This window comes from Ascaphus truei, chromosome 21, assembly GCF_040206685.1.
Source record: "Ascaphus truei isolate aAscTru1 chromosome 21, aAscTru1.hap1, whole genome shotgun sequence".
NCBI lineage: Eukaryota > Metazoa > Chordata > Amphibia > Anura > Ascaphidae > Ascaphus > Ascaphus truei.
Genome location: NC_134503.1, coordinates 9,014,439 through 9,032,122, shown reverse-complemented (window position 1 = coordinate 9,032,122; position 17,684 = coordinate 9,014,439). Strand labels below are relative to the sequence as shown.

General features: G+C 44.4%; 1 long non-coding RNA gene across 3 annotated transcripts in view; it reads right to left on the bottom strand.

Annotated features, from left to right (window-relative positions):
- Window positions 1-221: 221 nt before the first annotated feature.
- The window catches only part of LOC142472115 (uncharacterized), a 65,439-nt gene continuing 47,976 nt past the window's right edge, over window positions 222-17,684 (bottom strand). For 2 of the 3 annotated variants that reach the window (XR_012789606.1, XR_012789605.1), the window contains 2 exons: window positions 16,881-17,002; window positions 14,901-15,018 (listed from right to left, as the gene is read on the bottom strand). This is a non-coding gene — a long non-coding RNA (uncharacterized LOC142472115). Of the gene's footprint in view, window positions 575-14,900; window positions 15,019-16,880; window positions 17,003-17,684 lie in introns of those variants that run through there. The other variant, XR_012789607.1, reaches the window with a different exon arrangement.

The following is a 17,684-nucleotide window of genomic DNA, read 5'->3' as shown; positions in this document are numbered from 1 at the left end:
AATATTTCTGGATTTCCCTGGCTGTGTGCTGTCTCGTTTTTCCCGGACCTCCATCTGGTCAATGTATCTGTATATGTGTGCATATGGGACAAGCATCAGTGGACTATCAGTTTACAGTGTGCCAACTGCCCTCCATTCTTTTATATATATATATATATATATATATATATATATATATATATATATATATATATATATATATATATATACACATTGTTAAAAGGGGAGAGCGCACGCTCCATATTATAAAACCAGATATACAATTTAAATCAGACCGAAAATCGAAAATCATCGCCTACACAAATGTCAAAATGGGAATCGCATTTCTGAGACCATTTCTCAAGGTTGCGCCACTGCAAAGGTCCAACGGAAATCCAGCCGCGGTACAATCGAGTACCTTCCCATCCGGGAGTAGGGGTAGATGGAACAACCTCCACAAACGTCCTCCGGAAACTCTGTGATGTATGCTGCGTTCCTCCTGCCCGTCTGTGTGATGACGTGCGAGTGTGTAACGTTAACAACGTCCCTACGCGTTTCGTCGTCAATAGCGTGACTTCATCGGAGATATATATGTCTGCAATATAAAGCAATAATAGAACTTAGATTGTAAGCTCTGTGGGCAGTGTCTCCTTCAGCCTGTTGCCTTTATTCCCATTGTTTGTGTTGTATTTACCTCCTATTGTTATGTTGTACAGTGCTGCGTACATAGTTGGCGCTATATAATTGTGCATACATAGGACTGTACACATTAACCTGCCTAATGCATGTTTTATAACACATACTGTAGAACCTAAAACAATTACGGAGCCAAATCTTTGGGGTGTGTAATTTCTTTCTGAACTGTAACATCTGTATCCAATGTAATCCATTTTCGGGGCTAACAAAGTTTACACACAATGTGCTTAATGTACAAGTATACTGTACATTCATACAGCCCCGTGGTGGCATGAGGCAGGCTTATATTAAAGGGGTGTTAAGGCCTTGATCAAATTAAAATAAATCCCAAATGCGTGCTGGTTGAGTTTCAGCTGTTTCGTGAGGCTATCCGCAGACCCCAATGAAGATATTACACCATTTAATATCTAGTTACGATCTAGTAGACCGAAGCGAGTCTTAACGATAATTTACTCCCCACAAGTAAATTACTTCTCAGCCTGACTTTATCGCAAGCTTGGAATAAGGCAGCTCATTACGAGAAGAAAATGAAACCTTGGATTCTACCCAGGTTATAATCTGAGCAAACGCCTGCCCTGTAACGTCTCCCACATACCCAAGCACCGTGCAGTGTTTGGCCTCGGACATGGTGCCTCGGGCCGCGCTGATCCGCGCTCCTGCTCCGCCTCGCCTGCTCAAACAGGAGCTTTTTTGCGTCCTGGCAGGCGAGGCAGTGAGTGCGCTTTGGGGGCGGGGCGAAAGCGTGGCGGGAGGCGTGACGGAGGCGGAGTGGAAGGCGGGGCTAGTCCCTCGCTCCCATTGGCTGTTTTCAGTCACGTGACCGCTCCTCCGCTCCCCTCAGCGCCGAAATTCAAGCAATCCTGTCTCCTCAAAATATCTGAGCCTCTGCAAGCGTGCGGAAGCGGCTGCTAAAGCCGCGCTGATCACAGATGCAGGGGGTAAGTGCATCTGCTCAGCGCGGCTCAGCACGGCCAACTGTACTATGTCCCAGGCCTTAGTGTCAAAACAGTGAGTCCCTGCACGGGCGCCACTGCATTCCGCACAGATGTTGAAACATAGATAATGTGAGCACCCCACAGTTGTCAGCTGTCTGTGCCGGCAGAGAGATCCCAGGTAGGACAGGCAAGGGTTGAGGTCATGTTCATAAAGCTATTTTAGTCTCCAGGCAAATGTATCTGCCGGTCCGTAGGTTTGGGACAGAATGCGAGTCCTGAAACCCTCGCCCGTCCCTTTAACTTCTCAGTGATGCAGGGACATCAAATATCTTACACTGTTTCACGCACGGTTGCTCACTGCCATGTCTTGCACGGCTATCGAACAAGACAAAGTGCTATTGATTATCATTGTCAATGAATGAAATGTGCCTTTTTTTAATGAATACAGTATATACACAAGGAAAGTCAAACCAGGGTAAATATGCAAATAAATATACCGTACACTTATGGGTTAATTGACCAGACGTCTATTACTTTGATAATTGCTACTATTTAGTTGTCAATGAATAAAGTATTTAGTTTGCGATTTATATAGCGATGCAGGGTATCACTCCCTGTTCCGGGGGACTTGAATGACAGTTACCGTCAAATCGAGTGTGATACCCCACACCGCAGCTTGCTGAATGCCTCGGGCCCTGAAGTGGCATGTTCACTTACCAGGTTAATGAAGCACGTCGCAATAAAAGCTATACTGAGTATGACTACACATGTCACGCAATGGAGGCGCATTATGCAAATATACTAAAAAGCCACTTTTCCTGCGCTGGAGAAGAGATCAGCGCCTTCCCACTGAACGGTGCTATAAGGATCTCCAGCGACTTCGCTGCAGGGCCCAGCAGCTAGCTTCAGTAAGGGGTGGCAAGGCCTAATCTATCCTACAGTCCATGCTAGTGTATGAGCTATACAGTACCGCGCATCTTAGCATCACTTATTAGATATAGCCCAAGTCTTTTTTGAATGTGTAGACCTGAAATAAAATAGCTGGAGCCTTCCAATAGATAAAGCTACTACCAGCACTAACACCAGTAGTGGAGCCACGTCCATGGATTGGATTGCAGTCATGTGTTTTCTATATTGTGGGTCAAAAGGGCAGCATCGGTGGTCTCTGTATAAAATATTACGCATGTTGGCGAAACACTATCTATGGCTATTGGGGGAACAATGCATATTCTAGACACCTTTTAAGGTATTTGTTGCCAGAGAGATATGCAACAGTCCCGGTTAGCCAAGGGGTGAACTGTATTTGTTTCCGTCTGATCTGGAACACAGAGAGAATTTAAAAAGGAAAAGGCTTAAAGGATTGATTTAACAAGTTTGCTTCAATCCACCCGACGCAGACTCGAAATATAAGCGGTTGGGTCTCCTTGATAATAAAAGATATCTGCCTTTAGGACTTCTGTAGGATTATTACAACGCATTACTGCTGTCAAAAGTTCACGGTGATCAGCTGCAGATAAAACCCCAGATCTTGAAATATTCACTACCATAAATCAAATTATCAGGAGGATGAGGCCATGAGGAAATCATTTAGCAAAGCAGGAGATTTATAGTGCTGAACATTCTATTCCCTGGGTCAGATCATGCAAGAGATTTATTTTGTACCAATAACAGGAGGAGGGATTTTATTGGATGAATTGGCTTGGAACCCCTGCCGCTAACACTGCGCCATCCTAATATTTATGACTTTAGTTCTTAAGCTGCCAAAGTCAACAACATATTCTTTGTAAAACACATTTTTGCTTATGGCCCTGTCTATGAAACCGTTTATCCCTCTATTGCCAAAAGCGCCTATTGCTCTTTGCAGTAACTCTTACGTTGCAATTGTCTATTGTAGCACTTAATGTAACCTATATTTAGCCGCTTAGGGCTGCCCACTGAATTCAAGAACTGCAGTAGCATGGTCTGTCATTGGCTACGCCTTGTTTATTTGCTTAGTTTGCTCAGTTAGTAAGGCCTGTTCTATACTGCGTGCGGCCGTGCGTGCCTGTGCAGACGCGCGTGCCTGTGCAGACGCGCGGGCACGTGCCGCATGCTTTTCCCTGTTATAGAGCCGGGAGCTACAGGTACTGTGTATATGTGTGTGAATATGTGTGTATATGTGTGTATATGGGTGTATATGGGTGTATATGTGTGTGAATATGTGTGTATATGTGTATATATGTGTGTGAATATGTGTGTATATGTGTGTGAATATGTGTGTATATGTGTGTATATGTGTGTATATGGGTGTATATGTGTGTGAATATGTGTGTATATGTGTGTATATGTGTGTGAATATGTGTGTATATGTGTGTATATGTGTGTGAATATGTGTGTATATGGGTGTATATGGGTGTATATGGGTGTATATGGGTGTATATGGGTGTATATGGGTGTATATGTGTGTATGTGTGTGAATATGTGTGTATATGTGTGTATATGTGTGTGAATATGTGTGTATATGTGTGTATATGGGTGTATATGGGTGTATATGGGTGAGTATATGGTGTGCATGGGTTTATGAGTGAAGGAAGTCCTAAAAGAAAAAAAAAAAGTTTAATAAATATTTTATTTTTTTAGTTGTGCAATCATTGACACACACACACACACACACACACACACACACACACACACACACACACACACACACACACACACACACACACACACACACACACACACATTCAGCGTCGGTAGCGGCGCGAAAAGATGATTTTCCCCGTCTTCGCCGGTCTGTCGGCTCCCCGCCGTGCGCGGCCCTTGTATAGAAGGGCTGACTAACCTCAGCCATCTATATCTGCCGTGCGTGTGCACGGCATTGCACGCGGCCGCACTATAGAACAGCCCTAAGAATTGGTCCCAGCTCGTTTATCTGCATCAGTGCAAGGCCACAAAACAAAACCTACTCCTGTTTGCAGTCTGATTAACATTAAAGCTACTTTGGTAGCTTGACCACATCAAGTTTGCTGCTTAAACTGCACAGCTCTCCTGCTAAGAGTGACAAGAGTCCTGCTAAGAGTCCTGACATTCAGCCAGCATCCACCCTTCTCTGTCTGGTGTGAAATACGTTTCTGTAAAAACCCTGCCTGGTTCAGTGGGGTGAGTTAATTAGCCCGCAGCTGAGCTCTTTTAGACTATTGCTTTAACCCTATCTATGCCCCATCTTATCTCACATTCATCTGTTCTACTTGGGATGTGGAATTTTGGGGGATTATAAGAGAGGGGGAAATGTTCTCTTAGATAAACATGTGTTTTTCTTTATCCTTAAATGCAAATTTTTTTAAGACGAAATGAAATAAATGAAAAACATAGGTGGAGATTCACTCAACTCCGATAAGGGGTATCTGTTGTCTAAATTTAGCATAGGTTGAACTTGATGGACGTACGTCTTTTTTCAACCTCATCTACTATGTAAATATGTATGGGAGCTTGATCCCACGGTAACTGCCATTCAAACCATTAGGTGTTAACGCAGAATCAAGCTCCAAAATAAACCCTTGTGATGCACCGTATATTGATGAGGAGTATCTCCATGCATTTCTAATCCCACCCCCTCTGTATGAAACATGATTAGGATTTTGTGCACTACTAGCTCACTGGTGATTTTAGGGGTGTGAAATATTTACCATTTCAAATGGGCATCAACTTTACTGAAAATAGTAAAAAAATACATTAAAAAAATTGGACACATACTGGTGAATGAAGGCAAATATTTCCACATTTTGCCAATAATCGTATAAAACGTAATAAACCCTCCATGTCCGACTCTACGGGAGTCTACATGGAGTTGGATATATACATGGCAGTGCTCAGACTCTCATAGCTGTTAAGGGTGCTGGGTGGGTGCAGGCTGGGCGTGGATATGCAGATAGAATAAGGAGGGGCGCCAGGAACTTTTATATTACAAACAAGAGCTTTAGTCACCGCCGTTATAAAGGTCGCCATAGAACAGATACGCTTAACTTCAGATATTAACTGGTGTCACACAATATGGTTACTCTGCGCTTCTTCCCCTGGCAGCTCTCACTCCAACGCTGGGGAGCTCCTTATGCTTGTTTCCCTTAGTATTGGTTATACTGGCAATCTCCTGCATAGCTTTCATAATGCCCTATATCTGGTGGACCCTTGTTGGGACACACACACTGCTCTCGAGGATTATTATCCCGTTACTGCAGACGGCATTCTTTGTCTGCACTTAACGGATCGGGAGTTTACGGAGGACCTTCCGGTGGGGCCGACCTGACTATGCTCTGGAGATACTACTCTGAGATCTCCCCGCTGAGAAGATGTTCCTGCATGAGAACAATCTTGGGCCGTTACTTAGGATGCTAGCTATATAGGGCACGTTCCATAATTGAAAACAATAAATGGTGACCGGACATCCATAATACACATAACTATACACTTAAACAGCCAGCCCACCTGGCTGTCACCTCCTGTACCCGTCTGCCTGTCACCTCCTGTGCCCGCCTGGCTGTGTCCCTATTCCCTCAAGTCTGTAACCTGTATACCCACCCACACACTAATCCAGCCACCAGCCCACACCCTGCTCCCTTCCCGCCCAATCACTGCAATAGGGACTTCGCACACGGTCGGATTTTAACAGGGAAGCTGCTTGCGGCTTCAGGAGCATCCGGCCAAAGTTGCTAGTGCCCAACCTGCCTTCGGATATCTGTGCATGTATCGAATTTTGGAAAAATATCTCACGGCTCGTATTTGAACCACTTTGCCCATGTACTGCATTGCGGCTTCCTGCAACAGCAGGTGATTTAAAAGGAGAAATTGACAGCTTTGTAAATTCACCTTAGAGAGAACAAGATCCAACTCTGGGCGTATGGTTATTACGAGAGACACTATAACCTCCTACTTTTAATAGCAAGCAATATACAGTATCACCAAACTAAAGATGCAAGCAGGAAGCTTGCGGCAGCGAGCAGGTCAAAAGGGGGAAGGAAGGGGAAGATCCGCCTTGTGACTTTTCTGAAAGAGAGACTTTATCATATATCAGTTGAATAGAGGGTGCAATTGATTAATGACAGTTAAGTCAGGTCATCTACTCTCAAAAGATGTTACTACTAAGGGGTTATCAAGGAAGACCTCTTGTCCTTGACAAGTGGAGAGAAAGAGACAGTTACAGCCCATATGGTACACCCTTTATTTTAATTTCCTCTCCTTTTTTCTTACGTTTTAGCTGCTATGGAAAACCTTCCAAAGTGCAGGCAGCTAGCTGCACCAGTGTATTGTCATCCATTGCTTAACAGGTCCCATTCATGTTCTTTGTGATGTTTTTCAGATAGAATTCCAGCTATCTGTTTTCAAAGCTTTCAGAGACAGATTATTCACGATGCTTTTCTCTTTTGCGGTGAATCGTCTCAAAAGCAGGGCAAGCCGGTCCTTCTGTCTGCTTTGTAAACCTTATTCCATGTGGAGTTTGTACACATAAATTGACATTTCAATAGGCTTTCAACATGGTATGTAAACTAGTCATGGTGGAAACACTAGTGCTTAAACTACAGCTAACTGCAAAGAGATTTATTGAGTGGGATAATTTCCAAGGATAGCAGGAAACTCATCACTGATTTTGTGTCCACAAAAACGGATGTTATCTGATTGTAATCTATTGGTGATGAGTTATGTAATGACAACATATAGGAACAACAGAAGCAAATTGCTTCTCTAATGGAATCGTTGTCAGGCCTGTAAAACCCATGCTGGGGTACACAATAAGTAGTTCCTTATGTAGCTACATCTTGTTCTAGAATTGGGTGGTCCCATAATTAATACATCTCAATGTTAATAGCTCAGAGATGATACAATAGCTGAGCCCATGAAGATATCTATTGCAATGTATTACATTGGAGGTTCTGCAACAACAGAGGAAGTAAGAATAGAAGAAGTATATGCAAAGATCGTAACACTACTCAACAAAGACGACAGAGCAATACTTAACTGATAATCAATAACTTATCCCGTAAGCTTCTGAGGGGAAATTCCGATAAACAGGAAGTTCTCCATAATCTATCCCCCTGGTAAAGACTATTTTCTTGAGGGACACATGTCCTTTATGATCTTTTATGGATCCTAAAGACAATGATCGCCATACAGATCCACAATCAAACTGGGCTGTGTGAAATTACTGCACCGACACACTTTATTCGAGCAAATACCCAGTATGTACCTGGCAGATACCTGGAATGCGCCGCTCCTCACCTCTGACAAGCCCCGTTGCATTTGCCTTCCCAGCCTGGGTTCATGCCTGGCTGACGGGCGGCTGATCTGTTAAATGATAATGATTAGGATTTAATAGGCTGCAATGCTTCGCGTGTCTACCAGATGGCATAAATTCATGAATTGTAATGCAGTATATATATATATATATATACTGTGCAGTATTGCAGCCAGCGGGAATAAAATGCTTCAATCCCTGCCTGGAAAATAACCCAATGCACTCGGGCAGAAAACAGTCACAAACCTCAATACACCCGGGTATACCCGAATTCGTGGGACTAGCCGAGCTCGAATAAAGTGTGTCGCCAGTGTATGTACCAGTCATACAAGTGTATGCAAGTCTACAATGCTTTGTCAATCTGTGGCAAAGTCATCTGTACTTTATGTGAAGACATCATCACCCAAAGACGTCCACCACGTGAGGTTGGAACGTGGAAGTGGAAGGAACGGAGGAGCTACAGGGAGCTGAAGGCGCACCAGCCCCCCCCCTCCCCCACGAGAGCCCCACCGACCACTACACACAATATACGATGTCTCACAAAGTCACTTAGGATATTGTGTAAATTGGATTCTTGAAAAAAAAAATTGGGAGTAGAAGATGCAAAAGGAGAGATATAATGCCTGCATTGCAAGAACATGACAACATGTGTGTTTGACAGTAAGAATGGTTCTTTAATAACATCAAATGTCGGAGCCCACATATTAGGATGGTCAATAAAATCTTAAATAGAAACCAAACCAGACGTGTGCCATACAAATCTGGGTTGCATCTGAAAGGTAGGCATAATGAGTGGTTAGGACTGATTTTTAATCTTTCTCCAAAGTATCTTCCAAGCCAAGAATTAAAACAAAAATAGAATATTGTTATTGATATTATCGGTTAAGGATGATAGAAATGAGTGAAGCAGCCCGAATAAATGGGGTGTGCCATGACAGACTAAAGACTATTATTTGAATACACGGACATATTGAATACCCAATCTCTTACATATCCAGATAAACAAGCTACATTGAAGCTATGTTAGGAAAGTTTGTTCCTTCCTTGCCCTCGTCTGCCCAAAGTTTATCAATCTTGACTCTTTGCTTTTTTTTTTCTCTCTCTCCTCCAAACAAAGTCTGAGAACATCCTATTGATAAGAGAAGTAACCTTACGATTTATTAATAGAGGAAGCATCTGCAGCGGGTAGATTAACTTCGGGAAGGAGTTCATTTTTAGTCAAGCGATCCGGCCAAATAAGGAGAGTATTCCAGCAGTCTAAATCTTGTCCAGAATAGGTTTAAAGTTTCTGAGAGATGGTGAGGTACAATGCCAAGATATCACTTCCATATTATTAACCAATCTAAATTTCAACGTGAAAATGTTACTACTTAAGGACATTTGTTTTGTGACTGTGGCTCTGTGACGGTATTGGGGTAGCCAGCCTCACATAATAAAGGTGAAGCCCGGGTGGTTGCCCCAATTCCGTGGGGTAATGGCTGTGATGTGACATCATGGCAATGACGCTCCTGGGTCACATGATGTCACGTTACCCTCTGCGTCATTTGACGCCGGTTCACTCGAGAGGGGGGGGCGCGAGCACAGGGACCAGGACACGGGGGGGGCGCGCATTACGGCATTTAGTAGCAAATTAGTTACAGAAATCAACTGCACCAATAGCAATGCTAAGCTTGGTTACACACCAACAAAAAGACTTTGAGCAATAAAAGGTGCGGGACGGCCTGTGAAAAGGCAGGCAACGGAAGCAATTTGTAGGATATTTCTCCGCCTGGTGGTGTATTGTGTTGCCACTTTACTGCCGAGAAAAAATAAAATAAAAGCCATTCAAAATGATGCTGATCACACACTTTCTTTAACACCAAGTACAAAAACAATGTAGCAACACACACACACACACACACACACACACACACACACACACACACACACACACACACACACACACACACACACACACACACACACACACACACACACACACACACACAATAGAAAACAAATAAAGCATTTTCTCCCTTGCCTATAGAATGCAATTACTTATGAATTATTTAGTGGTGTTTCATTCAAACATTTTAGTGTAGATGCTCAGTTTATTGTATTTTTCAATGAATTCCTGCCTTAACCATTTTAATGCACGGATGCAAATCGTGCGTCCACAGAGATGACTCCCATGTGATTCAATAAAGCACAGTTTCATGTTTAAATTAGGGATTTCAGACCCAATTTAACTGCCCAGAGTAAGCTAATAGAACAGAGACAAAAACTAAATAAATGACAGATTTGCATTTTCTCGGAGTTGCGTGTTTTTTTGTTTGTAGGGATTAATGAGGTTTTCCAGTGTGACATAAAACAGAGTGATTTCACGAAGGCTTTGCAATCAATCCCAACACAATGGGATCTATACATCAAGCAGACTCCAAGACTCGTGTCTTTAGTTTCCTATTTTACTTCTTTACCCTGTGGGCCAAGGCGTGATGCATTAAATCTAAGCATGTAGCTCCACTTTGTTCCACGGTCGCCACCTCTCCCTGCACCGCCGGTTCGTGCAGAATGATGCCAAATGTATGCAGAACGGAGGCCGTTTCTTTCACGTTTCTCATCAGCCATTAAATGTAATTATATTGGGAGAAGTCGCTGGTCAATACGCTTCCCCGTGTATTAAAATCCCACAAAAAAAAATCAGAACCCAAGTATCGCTCCAGAGGTGGAGAGTGGGCACTGAGATGGATCCCCCATGTAGCGCGCACTCACTGAGCACGCACTCACTGCTGAAATAATCGTTGAGTGCATGCTATCTGGGGGCTCTGTCTCGTTGCCCACTCTCCGCCTCTGTTGGGCTCTGATTTTTGTTCGGGTCTTGCCTACAATTTCCCCAAGTGCTCTCCGATTCCCTACTTGTGGCTGAGCGGGTGTCGCTCTCTCTCTCCTCTGTATTAAAATCCCAGCAAAGTAAATGAATCACAGCAACAGAATTTCAATTCTAAGCTGACAATTGCTATCAACATCCTTCTTTCCAGCCACATTCTTGCCATGACCCCTATGCTAATATTTTGGCCACACCTGTACAAATATTATATGTAATGCTTGAGTCATTGACCACCGTCTCCTCTTCCCAATGCCCTGCTCCAATGACTCCCATATGTTCCTGCGTCCCGTTCTGATAGGAGACCCTACATTCCTTTTACACCGTAGGATCAGTCTTTTGACCATCTGCTTTAGAACTGAAGGTTCAAGGGGCTTTTGGAAAATGTACTGAAATGTTCCCCTCTCAGCGAAATGCAGAAAAACACAGACTGACAGATATGTAGATCATTCAAACCCTAGGAAACAGATGCATGAAAATAAACATGACACTCACTGAATAAAATATGTTCATTTGTTCGTGGCCAGAGGGAAAAAAAGGGAGACCCTTCTTGCTTATGAACACTGATAAACATTTCCTCCAAGTTATTAGCTACTAGACTCCATTTCCTACCAAAGCCCTTAATATATTAGACATGATTTTAGGCCAGGCAACAGCTTTTCCGGTGCCCAGGGCTAAAGTCATGGGATGACGACATTGGTTGTTAAATGCGTGGGTGGCAGCACCCTGTTCAACATGAGGGTGCCCATTTTTTGGAGCAGGGGGAGGCTTTCTGTGGAGCGCGCCGGGTGAGCCTGCCAGAGGAAAGTCTTTGCCTTAAATCTACCCGCTGGGGTCTCAGATCCCAAATGAGATTTTAATATATGACACAGTGGGGTTGGATCTGGGTTGTGAGTTGGATACAGAAGGCTGGGGTGGGAATTTTTGAGCGATGTCTAAGGGCTTTATTCTATAAAGTACCAAAGCGCCAATTTGGTGCTACCGCACAGCACCATCAACTTCTATGTGGGTTTCCGGGCATCACATGTTCTAGATTAAAGCCCTAAGAGTTCTAGATGTACTACTGTCAGGAAAAATACGTACAAGCATACAAAAGCTTGCAGGCCTGGTCCAAGGTGGTACACCTCCGTGTCTCTCTCTCCCTCCTTCCTTGTCTCCCCCTCAGTGTGTCTCCCTCCCTCCATGTATCTCTCCCTCCATGTATCTCTCCCTCCATGTATCTCTCCTTCCATCCGTGTCTCCCTGTCTCTCTCCCTCTGTGTCTCTCTCCCTACAGGAAGCAGAAACAGTCAGAAGCCCTCACCGGCTCCGTTGAGCTCGAATGACAACAACGTAGATACCTGAACATGAAAATGCCCATAGTCAGGCATCTACACCATCATTCTAATAGCCCGAAGGGCGTCGGAGCTTTGAAAAGGGGTCATTACATGATCCCTCCTAGCGAGCAGAGACCAGCACCCCTTACGGAGGTAAGTATCTCGGGAAGCCGCGGGTCCCTGCTTCAATCCTAGACTCTGATTTTTCTCGTGCTGCTTAAGGATCTTGCAAAAATAGAGTAGTAAGGCGGTTCACTGCTGCCGCAGGGGTATAAAACCTTTTATACCCCTGCGGCAGCAGTGAACCGCCTTACCACCTTTTATACCCCTGCGGCAGCAGTGAACCGCCTTACTACTCTATTTTTGCTCGATATACCTGGGCTGGAGCACGCTGAATTCCTCTTCTGGTTCAGAGGTACCTGACATCATCGTTGACCGGAGACCCGGCGCGTCAAGACTGTGAGTGTCTACTCTTCTAGTTCTCCCTTCCCCTACCTCCGCAGTGAGGATTCCTTGTCCGTGGGTGACACCGGGTGTAGGAGGGCAGTGGCGGAGGGTAGCGGTATACTTAGCGGGTTGTTCCTCAACAGGGGACACGGCGGTACTACTGCTATTTATTCCTCCTTACCACTTTTAGCCCCTACCCGTTGATAGTCATGGGGCACGGTTCAAGTGAGGTGTCTACATTATTGTTTCATTGATTAGTGGGACACTGGACGGAAGTGCGCTTTATTCATTTCATATTGTGCAATATTGTTCTGGACTTTATGTGGTACTTGCCTGTGTACAATTGGTAGCACCAGTTTTTTCCTGGGAGTGATTCTAGGATATTTGCTGCTTAAGGATCTTGCACCAGCTCAGAACTGATGGTGAATTTAGGGAGGCTTTGCGACCCTCGTTGGTTTTACAATATTTACCGAGTCCTTCTATCTGTTGAACCAGTAACCTTACAATACTAGGCCTTACAATGCCATCTGATGATAGGATGCCCGCCAGGAATGTGTTTTAAATTAGATGGAAGGATTCAAATGATCCGTGTAATTATCTCATCGGCCCTTGACTTGCTCTTAACCCTACACTTTTGAAAGGGAAAGGACATTTATAAATCACCATCCACATCTGCACTGCCCCTCCTGAAGTGGTTATCTTTCATCCCGGCTGGATGGGAACATTCTCTCAGGCTGAGTTAGGAATAAGACCTTCCTAAACTATTCACAGGGATCAAGGGGAAGTCACCGTCAGATTTCGTTTGAAATGGATACCACAGCGTGACAGAAAGATCTTCAGGTGAGGCTCCTTCCACATACACGAAATGTATATGGGATGTGCTGGCTTCCCATAAATAAAGGATTCACGCACATAAATTGTGTTTTACATGCCGCTCTAGCACTTGTGAGTTTAATTCTTAAAGTTTAGTGATGATAGTACCACCATCCCATTCCTAATATGTAGGTGACAATCCCCTATGGAAGCTTTAGAATGGGCGTAATGCACAAAGTATTCTGTTTGTTGCTTATGTGCTTAAATAAACATTCCATAGCACTGACTAACTATAGACTGTAAATTAGACTATGAACTGGGTAGCCAGTGTTTGGTCATCAGAAATCATGTACACTATTAACCTCTTAATCAAGATTATTACAGATCTAGTTTTTGCAGATCAACAGTAGAACAACAGTAATTTACAGGTAAGTGAGAAGCACTATACTAGTGACTATGAGTCAAAGATGGACTGAGGTAAGTGCATTACTACAGATACTCACACAGGCCTGTGTGAGCAAAAGCCTCTCTGGGCTTAAGGCCTCGGTCCCGCTGCGCTCGTTGGCGCGGGCGGCAATGTAGCGAGTTCCCCACCAGCAGGGGAATCCTCGCGAGCCGGTCCCGGTCCCCCCTGGCGGCACAGCTGACTACACGCTGTGGCGCGTCAGTCGCTAGGAGACACAAGAGAATGGTGTTTCCTAGCGTTGACGCGTCACGTGGTGTGGCTGTGAGCCAATGGGGAGGGGAGGGGAGGCTTCGGGAGGAGGAGAGGCTTCCGGGAGCGGGGAGGAGTGTGCGTGCCTGTCTGTGTGTGTGTGTGTATGTGTGTGCCTGCCTCTGTCTGTGTGTGTGTGTATGTATGAGTGCTCCAGCCCGAGTCCGTGGAGGGAGGGGGGGGGGAGAGTAGCGGGTCCCTCCTGCAGCCCGTGGAGGGAGGGGGGGGAGAGTAGCAGCTCCCTCCTGCAGTCCGTGGAGGGAGGGGGGGAGAGTAGCGGGTCCCTCCGCTCAAGCCACGCCCCCCCTCCCTGTCAATCCTCCCACTCCCGCCCACCTCCCACTCCGGCTCCCGCTCCCTACAGACCGCATATCGCGGTCTGTGTATCTCAGCGCACCGCCTGTCAGCAGTGCGGGTGCGCTGACTCTGGGAGCGGGGCCTTAGCCTTCCTCTGTAGAGGGTCTTTTCCTGGAATCACACACCTTCCTCTTAGTAGCTGGTGGGCGCACTAATCCCCAGGATGTTCAGTTGCCCCCGGGGTAAAAGAAAGGAACCGGAGGTGGGAGTCAATATATACAATAACAGAAACTAATAGGTGGATAGTCTCCAAGGAGACAATCGAGAAATGTATATATATATATATATATATATATATATATATATATATATATATATAAACAAATACTCACACGGGCCTGTGTGAGTTAAAACCCATAAGGGTTTAACTTTGAGGAGAATTATTCTGCTCTTCGTTGTTTCAACAGCAAATGCTGTATACAGGTCGTCACTATCTCCAAAGGTCCCCCCGGAATAGATGGTGAGTCCAAATAAGGTGAAAAATAGTTTAATAATAGTAATAAAAACTTTAAAACGCATACAGTGAATCGGTGGGTGTAGACAGTCTGTTAAGGTGCTCTCCTTGCTGGCAGCGCCTCCTCTCCGGCATCTGCAGTAAGTGCCAATGGGCGGCATTTTTTCCGCCACTGCCACTACGAGAATAGGACATGAAAATGTGGACTATTGCCTTTATGCTACAACAGCGGGGTCAGTTGAGTAGCCAAATTACCCTCAGACAAGGCCGCAGACAGCTCTCCCCGGGGGCCCAGAACTATAGTATTGACCTGAGCCCTGTGCTGTTTTTGCATTCAACAACCTTTTTGCAATTGAGGTTTCCACAGCCCTCTGTAAGTGGCACACACTTTATAGATGCAGAACTAATAAGGCACATGATTGAAACACACTTTAGATCTTACTGTGCCAGTGTGAGATGTGACTGGGCTGTAACCTTTATATAATGCCCCTTAAACACAAGGTACAAAACACAGGTAGCTTCAATGTGGGGAAAAAAGAAGCATAATATTAATTTAAGAAAACTGAATGCTGTAATATTAGAGGCCGAGAACAAACTGCCCCGGCACTGACCACGAAACCCCCCCCCCCTCTCTCTGCCACAGCAAAGTTACTTAGTATTCTTTGGCTATGTGTAAATGTACTTCGTTGTTCTTTTCACTGTTTGTAGCGGGGACCTTCACAAACTGCTGTAACATGCTGTATATCTCTCGTTATACACAGTATATATATCTCTCTCGTTACACACTGCATCTCTCTCTCTCATTACATACTGCACCTCTCTCTCGTTACATACTGTACCTCTCTCTCGTTACATAATGTATCTCTCTCGTTACATACTGTATCTCTCTCGTTCCATACTGTACCTCTCTCTCGTTACATACTGTACCTCTCTCTCGTTACATACTGTACCTCTCTCTCGCGTTACATGCTGTACCTCTCTTGTTACATACTGTACCTCTCTCTCGTTACATACTGTACCTCTCGTTACATACTGTACCTCTCTCTTTACATACTGTACCTCTCTCTTTACATACTGTACCTCTCTCATTACATACTGCATCTCTCTCTCTCGATCCCTACTGTACATCTCTCTCGTTACATACTGTACATCTCTCTCTCTCGTTACATACTGTACCTCTCTCTCATTACATGCTGTACCTCTCTCGTTACATACTGTACCTCTCTCATTACATACTGCATCTCTCTCTCTTGTTACATACTGTACCTCTCTCATTACATGCTGTACCTCTCTCGTTACATGCTGTACCTCTCTTGTTACATGCTGTAGTACCTCTCTCGTTACATACTTTACCTCTCTTTACATACTGTACCTCTCTCGTTACATACTTTACCTCTCTTTACATACTGTACCTCTCTCTTTACATACTGTACCTCTCTCGTTACATGCTGTACCTCTCTCTCGTTACATGCTGTACCTCTCTCGTTACATACTGTACCTCTCTCATTACATACTGTACCTCTCTTTACATACTGTACCTCTCTCTTTACATACTGTACCTCTCTCATTACATACTGTACCTCTCTCGTTACATACTGTACCTCTCTCGTTACATGCTGTACCTCTCTCGTTACATGCTGTACCTCTCTTGTTACATGCTGTACCTCTCTCTTTACATACTGTACCTCTCTCATTACATACTGCATCTCCCTCTCTCGTTACATACTGTACCTCTCTCGTTACATGTGTACCTCTCTCTTTGCATACTGTACCTCTCTCATTACACACTGCATATCTCTCTCATTACATACTGTACCTCTCTCTCATTACATACTGTACCTCGCTCACATTACATACTGTACCTCTCTCATTACATACTGTACCTCTCATTACATACTGTACCTCTCCCTCGTTACATACTGTACCTCTCCCTCGTTACATACTGTACCTCTCTCTCATTACATACTGTACCTCTCTCTAATTACATACTATACCTCTCCCTCGTTACATACTGTACCTCTCTCTCATTACATACTGTACCTCTCAGTTTTACTGATAATCCCAATTAGAAAACGCCAGCATGCCCATGTCTGCAACTTTATCTCCATTTCTGTCCTGTTTTAGATTCCATCAGTTACACTTTCAGGTTTGGCAGCTGGCTTCTGTTCGGAAAATGGAAAATAAATGAAAACCTGTTTGTTACAGAACGAGCTCTTTCCATCATGGCAAGTTTTAATATAAATATTCTCTTATCTTCATTATAAAGCAGCAGCAATCTACACGGCTCCGTATGCTTAATCAGGAGAGACTTGTTTATTCTTTATCACTATTGTGTATGTTAGGGTGCCTTATTATTCCCATATTTGGGCTCTCTGCAATGTTGCAGGTCACATCTGCTCTGTAAAATGTAATAACATTTGTATTGAAAATGCATGAACATCTGTTTCGTCTCCCCTTCGTTATGCAGGCATCACCTCCATTGTTATCCCAACTAACCTCTTGTATACACCAACCCCCTATAGAAGGGGTGCCCAACCAGTCCTCAAGGGCCACCAACGGGCCAGGTTTTAAGGATATCCCTGCTTCAGCACAGGTGGCTCAATCAGTGGCTGAGTCTTTGACTGAGCCACCTGTGCTGAAGCAGGGATATCCCTAATACTTGGCCTGTTAGTGGCCCTTGAGGACTGGAGTTGGCCACTCTTGCCGTATAGACTCTGTTAAAAGGCGAAATAGCACACAATAATGTGACGTAAAATTTGCTCTAATTTAATATAGTGAAAGCACGCCCAAAATGTGTGCAACATTCAGGGCAAAACAGACAGACAGTCTCCCAAACCAGCACTC